Below are 10,290 nucleotides of genomic sequence, written 5' to 3'. Positions count from 1 at the left end.
AAATATTGTGCATTAGAAGAAAGATGTTGATTTAAATATTTACAAGTAAGTTAATAGCTTTGTGACTTTTTTATTTTTTTAAATTTAATTAGATTGTTTTAGTTTTTAGAAAAAAAAAAAAGAAAAAAAAAATACATAGTTGAGAATGGTCTTGGATTAGAATGGAGGATTTTTAACATTTTGCATCTCAAATTCTCCAAAATCTAGTAATGGATAAGTCGCAATAGGCTAGTTGCAATTGGTCCAAACTCGCAATGTCAAACAAAAAGATTATTAAGTAGATGATATTTAGATAAATAGCATTTTTTTATTATTTTTATTATAAGATATATATCATAATTGTTAACTAATTGAGTTTTATATATTTCTTATTAATTTAGATGATGGTAAGAATTGGAATTGATTTGCCGCCTAATGCCTAATGTGATACCTTCTCAGTTAGTCAATATGTCTCAATCAAGTAAAGTAAGATATGTGAAACATAAATATTTGGCTTATTATATGTAAGATTAACGAATACTAATGTCAGTCCAAGCAATGTAGGACAGTATGAACAATCAATCAATTCAGGCAAATAAATTTTTATATTCTAAAATTTACGCAAAATTTAATTTTGGTTTTGAATTTATAAAATGATATTAATATGTTATAGGTTTTAGTATTCCTGTCATGTGAAAGAGTTTAAGAGATCCTACTATTCAAGTAGTAAAAGGGTCAATCAAGTCAAAGAATCCACTTACACAAGCCAGAGGCCAACAATTAGGACAAGACTTTTATGAAATTTTTATTAACAATAAAAAAAGATGAACCATTAATACGTTCTTATGCGGAATATAAAACTATTGGAGATGCTCTTGAAGATAATATTGCATAGCCATCATATTTTGTAAGTTTAATGTAATTGTATTGTTTTTAATTGAATTTGAACCATATTAATATTTAATTACATATTAATTATGAAATTAAGATTGAATTGTACTTTACTTTTCTCTTTTTGATAAATAGGTTGTAGAAGTAAATTGATACTACTTGAGTAATTGTTCATGAGGTTCATCTCTGAGGACTCACTTTTGAATAGTTATTTGAAGCACATAAAATTTAAACTGTGTAACAATCTTGTTTTGCTATATTAATATATTTATGGAACATTATAGTTTGTGTATTGATACTAAATATCAATTTTGGTTAAATTGATATTTATGTACTTTCACTACAAGAAAACTGGTACTTAACGAGAGAAAAAAATTCTCATTAAAAGTTAAAAAGGATCGTTAATAATAATTAACAACTAACAAAGCCAATCGTTAAGTTGTCGTTATAGGCTCTGTTATTAAAAAGTTTAACAAGGACTTTACATAACTTGTTGTTAATAATAATAACAAGGACATAATAATCAGTTGTTAAAATTATAGTATTAATGACTATTTTAGCCATTGTTAATGTTATTAACAAAAGAGAAAATGATCGTTAAATTTGAATTAAAATATCATTATTTTTACAATGTAATGACTTTTGATGTTGTCGTTAAAAATTATTAACAAAAAAAAAAATTTGTTCATTGAAAAATAGTAACAACGGTAAATAATGGTCATTAAGAGTTATTAACAAAAAAAAAAGTCATTAAAAAGTTTTAACAAGAGAAAAAGATGATTGTTAAAAACTATTAACAACAATAAAAAGTAGTTGTAGAAAACAATTAAGAAAATAGAGAAATGAACATTAAAATTCATAACAACAATGAAAAAAGGTCATTAAAAATTAGTAATGACCATAAAAATGGTTGTAAAAAAATATTAAAGACAACAAAAAAAGTGATTAATAACCAATATAAATACAAAAATCATATTTAATGATAATGATTTAATTGCTTTCACTTTTAAAATACCTAAAATTTTAATATGTAATTAATAATAAAATAATAAATAATACATACTCATAAATAAAATAATATTCATAAATTATTCTGAATAATGTCATAGCAAACTATCTTAAAACGTTAGTTTAATATTAATTATTCACATTTAATTTGTGCATATCAATAAGGTAAATATAAATATGTGAATGTTGAAACAAAATTTAACAATATCTTCCCAATTACTTTTGAACATCTTCACCCAAAAAAGTTAATCTAATTTCTTCACCATTTGCAAAATCACATTTGCACCAAAATATAAAAATATAATTAGATTACAAGAATTTTAAAACCCAATAATAACTTAAAACAAGCTTCACATTTAATTTAAAATTTCTTAATATTTTATTTCTAAATAATTTTACTATAAATGTCAAATAAAAAATCCAACAAAGTTTTGTTTGCATTTTGGAAATTTTCAAGATTTCAAACAAAACAATTCAAACTCACAACCTACATGAAACATAACTTTAAAAATACTCATAAACTTCCAATCCAATTCTCATACTCCTCAATTTAATTATATTCATTTATCTTTAATAAATATATAATAGAGAAATACAATTCCATTTATTTATGTACAACTTAAAATATAACGTATATTAAATACAACATAAAGAATGTAGTAGATGAAAAAGAAGATAATTCACCTTCTCACAATCAAATAGGTTGATTTGTAGATAGAGGAGTTCCAGATGGAGCAATAGAATGTTGGCTCAATAGTAAGTCCTCAAGGTGTTTCATCCTAGCCTCTACTTTAAACAAACGATCCTTAAGCAATCGATTCTCCTCTTGAAGGCCAACACTTCTAGAATGATATTTCTTTACTTCTTTTGTAACACCCCTACATGCATAGTCCTTTGCAAATTACTATTCTGGTGACAGGTGTTAGTCCGAACAATTAAGAGGATTAGGACCATATTTAAGTCATCTAGAAAAGCCTGAATGAAAATTCAAAAAATAAAGCACAATGGTTTAAATGAGTTGGGAGTCACAGCGATGGGTTATCGCACCGGGAAGTGACTGTGAGATCAGTCAAAACCCTAATTTCGTACGAAACATTGTGATACTGCAGTCCTAGGAAAAATTGCGAAGCTAGGGAAAATATAAAAATCACAAAAAAAGGTAGAGAATCAGATCAAATAATTAGGTCAGAGTTCGGGAGGAAATACAGAATTATTGGTAAACCGGATCAGACCGACGAGGGGCAAATTGGTCAATTCACCCCTAAAGATGACTCATGACTTAACTGTCCAATAAAATGTGAGAAATTAAAATTGTGAAATATATAATTAAATTAAAGAAGTTATGGAAAAATAAAAGGAAAAAAAAGAAATTAAAATAAGGATTTTGACATCATCATGATGACATCATGCATGACTCAATAAATAATTATCAATTACTTATTTAATTTAAATAAGTCAAATTTAGGATAAATACACATAATAAAAAAAATAAATAAAAATTGGCCTTCTTCCTCCCTGAGCCGTCCATTCCCTCTTACTCCTCTCTCTCATTTTCCATTTTCCACCATTGAAGCTCATTTGAAGCTTCTTAAATCCCAAAATTCAATCATAAAATTTGAAGATTTCTTAGTCAAACCTTGTAATTGAGCCTTGGTAAGAAGATTGGAGAAAGAAAAAGTCAAGAAAGAAGTGGAAAAATTGGAGAAGGAAGTGCTACACAAAGAGGTTAGTAAGAAATTCTCTATTCTTCTCTTTATAAGCATGATTAGATAATTTAACTAGGTTAAATGTTGTTGATAATTGAAACAAAATGATTGATTATGGGACATAGAGGGATTTCGTCAGCCATGGTTAGGGTAGGGTTTGATGGTGTTTATTTGAATTGAACATAAAATTGAGACTATATGGAGTAGTAGACATGATTAATGAAGAGAAATTACATGAATTGAGGATTTTAGACAATTAGGATTCTTGACCCTTAGGAAAAATTAGGGATTTTTGAAATTGAGACAAATTGACCTAATTGAGACTCAAAATGGTCAATTGGAACCAATTAGGGTGTGTTGGAATAGTGAGAAGTGAAACCAAATTTAGATTGATAAGGGTCCAATTCTGGACAGCCATACCCTAGTCCACTTAGAGGACCAGTCCACTTAGAGGACCAAAACTGCAATTCTGCTACTTCAATTGGTGTAAGGCCAATTGGAGATGAAATTAGACACATAATGCCACAATTTTCATGCATAAATCCTGCCCTAAAAATGACTTTAAGTTAGTGAAAAACTAGGTCAAATTCGGATTAGGCACACTGCCACTGTATAGAAATGATCAAATGATTAGTGTTTGTTCATTTGGCCATAACATGGTCTAGGAAGGCTCAAATGACCTGATTTTTGAACCATTAGAAAGCTATGACATAGTACTACAACTTTCATGAAGAACACTAATCCAAATGCTGCCCATAACCTTGCTAATTTGCCACCCAAAATTGGGTCACCAAAACTGCCAGAACCAAAAACTTGCCCAGAATTCTGGATTGTAACCGATCCAGCCAGCCTTAGAAAAATAGGCATAACTTGAGCTACAAAACTCCAAATGGAGTGATTTAAAAAGGGAATTAAAGCTAAGACAATAAGGAACAACTTTGATGAAGGACATTTAGCCAATTTCCTATAGTAACCAGACCAATCGAACAATAGAAAATAGTGACCCAAGATTGAAATTTTACAATTTTACCTATGGAGATTAGAAATTGAATTGGAAATCAATGCCAACAAATTTGACACCCAAAATGTGGTACATGGGTGAAATTAGAATTAATAAACCTATTAAGTATGGAAAAGTCAATATTTTGACTTGAATAGTGCCATAATAGTGCCACTATACACAAAAATGTCAAGGACTCCAATTTATAAACTGTAATTAGTAGGATAAGTCTGCAAAGAAATTATTAGAATTAATTATTAGAAATGGATTGAAGGGATACTGAAGCACTTTAAATTTATGTGTTTCAGTGGGAAAGGAATCTTCGAAGGAAAAACGAAAATTGGAGTAAATTAAGTCAACAAAAGAGGTTTGTGCATAACTAGTTTTTAATTGATTACGTTTTGCATATTTTATATGATTAAATGACTTTATTTCTTTATGTATTGTGTTGATCAAGTATTGAATTTAACTTAACAATTATTGAAAAGGACCAAGTATGATTTTATTTTTGTTATGGATTGAAAAGAATTTTGCTTTGGAAAATTATGATTAGAACATGGTTTCATGGGAAAAGGACCAAGTATATTTTGAATTGTGATGGACATGAAAATTATTGATTATTGGAATGGACATTGAAATTGATTTGCATTGTGATTTATGCTCACAAAAAGGGCATTGACATTTATGATGTTAGTTTTATATCTCACTATAGATGCGTGACTTGGTTATTACCCATCCCTCATTTGTTGAGGAGGCACTTGTCACACCTTACCCCTCTGTAAGGCATAACATGATCCCGTAGAATACCTAATGAACTACCGAACTTCACCTACCGATAATTCATTAAGTACACTACAAGGGATTTTAAAACCATTTTCTTACATTTTGGAAGTGGTGAGCATTTGGGTAGGAATTAAAATCATTTAATTGAAGTTTCAAAACTAGTTAAAACTTTTGCCCATTTTAATTTTTTTGCAAATTTTATAAAAATTTTGGCAGAGTGCCATCTGTATTTTGAGAAAACAGTTCTTCAAATACCTGAGAAAAACACTTCCAATAAATTTTTCCATAACTCCCAACCCAAATTAACTCAAAATTCTCAAATCAAACCACTTCAAAATAATTCCACAATTTAATCCAAGTTTATCATCTCAAATATTTCATCATTTCATTCAATAAAGCCAATTTACATTCACAAGTTTAATTTACAGATATAAAATACAAAAATAATATTATTACAATTTATTATACAGCTGCTCAACTTTACATTGATACATAAAAATTACAATATTTACATCAATTAACTACAAGGGTATAGATAAATACCCGTACAAAAAATCAACGGAAGCTTTTCCGGTTTAGCAGCTCACTCTGCTGCTTTTTCCTTGCTCTTATCTACGACAGCAAAATAAGCTATCGCTGAGTATAAAAATACTCAGTGATGCACAATAAAAATTTGAAATACAATACATAAAATATTCATTGACAAAATACAATTTAAATATTGCATAATTACATTTCACAAATTATCAAAACTCATTATAGCACAATTTTGGTCAAACAATTTAATAAATATAGTGTTGCCAATTCATACACAACTTAAGTTATGACACAAAATTTTTTATCAATGCCACGTTTTACACCACGTCAAAGTGATCTACAACCCCACTAATCAAAATCAATGCGGGAGCTGGCTAGCTAGCTAATGAGTACTCCTCCGATCTACAACCTCAACTGGTAAACCAGAGAGGGAGGAAAATAATCGATCTCAATCCCATAAATGGAGGAGGAATAATGTGGTACTGTCATGCTAAGTGTGAATACAAAATCAATTCAAAACAATTTAATTAAATAATTTGTGAGAAATCTGGTCAATTTCCAAAGTCATAGTTGCGATCATAAAATGGCAACACAATTCATAATTAACACAGAAGTCAAATTTTCAAGAATAAAATATTTAAACAAGAATTATTGTGCACAGACCTGACGTGAGTCACCTCTAGGCCTTGACTCAGTCTCTCAGACTTTCCGAGTCTTTTTCAGCTGAAACACAAAATTTATAGTGTCTCAGTATCTTTACTTTGTAACAATTTCAATAACTAATTCCAATATGTTTAAACTTACATTCTTGCAATTTCATGTTGAGGTTACTATTCATGTCAGTTTGTTGACTTTCTAAGGCTTAATAGGTATGGGAACTCCAACTTCACCCACATACCACATTTTGGTCACCAATTTTGTTGGTTTTGGTTGTTTTCTCAAAACTTAGGTCTTTTAAGCAAAATTGCCAATTTTCAGTTTTGGTGTCTTAGGATGCACTGTTCCATTGGTCATTTTGCTGTTAGAATTGGGCTAAGTTTTCTTCATAGAAATTGTCCCTTAATGTCTTAAATTTATTCTCCTTTTTGAATCAATCCATTTGGAGTTATGTAGCTCAAGTTATAGCCATTTGAATCATGGCTGTCGAATTGGACTTAACCTGATTTACGGGCACCAAAGCTGGTTACAGCGGTTTAGGTCACCAAATTTGGGTGGCCAAATGACTTGGTTAAGGGCATAATTTGGGTTTGTGTTCTTCATGAAAGTTTTAGGTTTATATCTCAACTTTCCACTGGTAAAATTTTAGGTCATTTAGACCTGCCTAGCCCAAGTTATGGCCAAATGAACAAATTCATTTGGTCATTTTTGTACAGGTTAGATTGCCTAAGTCCGGATTTGGTCAATTTTTTCACTAGGTTTTGGTCACTTTTTGGGCATGATTCCTAAATGAAAAATGTTCCATTTTGTGTCTATTTTCATTGCCAATTGATCTCATACCAATTGGACTTGTAAATTTTCAGTTTTGGTCCCTGAAAGAGACCTTGGTCCTGCTGCCTACAGGCTACCCACAACCAATCCGAATTCAATCCTAATTCTAACACTTCTACATACCTCAACTAGTTACAAATGACCATTTTTCATCTCAAACAATGTTAAACATACCATTTGACTATTTCTCAAAATTTTTTTCTCCAAACCCTAGGTGCTACGAACCCTAATTATACAATTCATCATAATTCATACAATTAAAATGTTCTAATCATCTTTATATGCTTAATCAAGCTTACATACATAATTAATTGAACTAAAACACTTCAACATCTCCTAATTCCATGGCTGCCAAAATCTCACTCCCATTATTCAAGCATAGTTTTCTTTATTTCTAATGAAATTTCATCACATTTAAACTTAAATTCATGGATTTGATAAAAATCTAAGCTTAAAGTTACACTTACCTCAATTTGTGAATTCTCTAATTCTTCAATTCTCCACTTTCCTCTTCCTTTTTGTTCACAAGATGCTTGTCAAGGTCTAAGAACAAGATTTACTTAAAGGAGTTAGGGAGTTTATAAAATAAAATCAAGCTTTTGAAAGCTTGAGATGGGTGTTAATGGTGGAAAGAAAATGAGAGAAATAAGAGAGAAAGGGGTGACGAAAAATGGAAGGAGAAGTAATTAAATTTTTTTTTCTTTTTGTTATTTTATGCTCTTTTAATAGATAGTTATCCCACAATTTTCAATTTCTTAAATTAGTAAGTTTATTGCATCATGCATGATGTCATGCATGATGTAATCAACATTTTTCAACTTTTTCTTTTTCCTCTTTTTTTTTATTTATTTTTCTATTAGTTATTTAATTTAATTCTCGATTTCGAATTTTTTTTCTTCGATTTTATTTCACAGTTAGGTCAGGAGTCAGCTCTCGGGGTCAATTGACCAAATTGCCCCTCGTCGATTCGACCCAGTTTGCAAATAATTTAATATTTCTTCTGGATCTCTGACCTAATTATTTGATTGGCTTAACAATTCTTTTTCGTGATTTTCTCTTTTCCACTGTGTTCACAATGGTCCTAAGGACCACAGTGTCACATTTTACGGTTCGAAATTTGAGTTTAAATCGACTTCGCAATCTTTCCCGAGAAGGTCACCCATCGCTGTGACTCTCGGCTCATTTAACTTCTTATGTTTTGTTTTTCTTATTTATACTTAACCAATTGATAATTACTAATTATTTGTGTTCAGGGCTTATCTAGTTGTCTTAAGTGTGGTTCTAATCCCCTTAATTGTCCGGACCGATATCGGTCACCGGAATAGTGAAATATACCAGGCTATACAAATAGGGGTGTTACAACAATAGAGTTAGCTTTGTTTTGATTACTATGGTACGTGCACATGCTTAGATCTTCCTCATATTAGAGGTTAGATCTAAGTTTAACATGGCCCTTTTGGAAGTTACATTATTGTGGTGTTGTAATGTGCACGACTATTCGATCTCCCCGACCGTAGGGAGTAAGAATTACTTTGAAGATGGCCCTTACGAATTAGTCCTGCATAGTTAGTGAGATAAAGTATGGTTTTTGAAAAGTGAGAAATGGTGATTTTAAAATAAGAATTGTGCATAATTGATTTTAGTGAAATTAATATTTATTTCCATAAAATGACTAGATTATTTTAAATGTTCAATTATGATTTAATAAATTGATCATTGAACAAAGTCATTTAACCAAATGATTGGTATTATTGGCAATGTTTATTTTGATTTTGGAGTTTTGATAAATTTAAAGATTTCCAAATTCCTCACTATAATTTTGTCAATATATATATTGTATGAAATTTTAAATTATAGTTGTGCACCACTGAGTTCACTGCTCAGCGATAGCTTTGTATGCTGTCGCAGGTGAAAGTAAAGATAGAGCAGCTGAGTGAGATTACTTATAGCTACGCCTTGAAGACACATTGGGACTAGCTTCGGGTATATTCTAGGTATACCCTTGTACTTTAGATTTTGATGTAATCATGTAATTATATGTATGTAATTTCATTTGAGCAGTTGCATAAACACATTTGTAATATTATTTTGGAATGTATTCAAATACAAATTACTGTAATATTACTTTGAGATTTTATTTCCCTATAAAATTTTGTTATACTAAATTTAGTACCCCAATGAATGTAATTATTTAAATTCTCGTATTTTGTGAATGATGAATTATTTCTTTTACACTGAAAATTTTGAGACTGAAATGAGATGATTCAGTGTTGGATTAAATCAAATTGTGTTTGATTGCGAATTGAATTTCTTGTATGGGATTGTGTGCTGAAATTGAGTTGATTAGAGTTGTGGTTGAGAAAAAAAATATTGGGAGTGCTTTTCTTTTCAGGTTTTGAAGAATTGTTTTCTTAAAATACAGCCGGTACTCTATCGGAATTTTTATAAAAATTACGAAAATTTTAAATATTTAAAAATTTGATTTATGATTTGACTTCAAATAAAGGATTTTAATATCTGAAAAAAATTACCCACCACATTAAAATGAATGGAAATTGTTTTAAAATCCCTTGTAGTATATTTAATGGGTTACCGGTAGATGAAGTACGATAATTCATTAGGTGTACTGCAGGATCATGTTATGCCCTATGGAAGGATAAGGTGTGACATCTTTTACCTTCATTCCACCCCCATAACCATTCACATGATTTCAATGTCGTGTTTTAAAATATTGCTCTACTACCTCCAAATGAGACAAAGAAGGTTTGGATTGGATGACATCACGAATTTGATTCTACAATAATTATGATCAATTAATGACACAAATATAACAATTTATGAAAAGAAACATATTTGCAATAGAACTAATATAACATACATATTTCTCTTGAACGTTAG

The sequence above is a fragment of the Hevea brasiliensis genome, chromosome 11, assembly GCF_030052815.1.
Source record: "Hevea brasiliensis isolate MT/VB/25A 57/8 chromosome 11, ASM3005281v1, whole genome shotgun sequence".
NCBI classification, from domain to species: Eukaryota; Viridiplantae; Streptophyta; class Magnoliopsida; order Malpighiales; family Euphorbiaceae; genus Hevea; species Hevea brasiliensis.
This window is presented reverse-complemented; position numbering follows the sequence as displayed.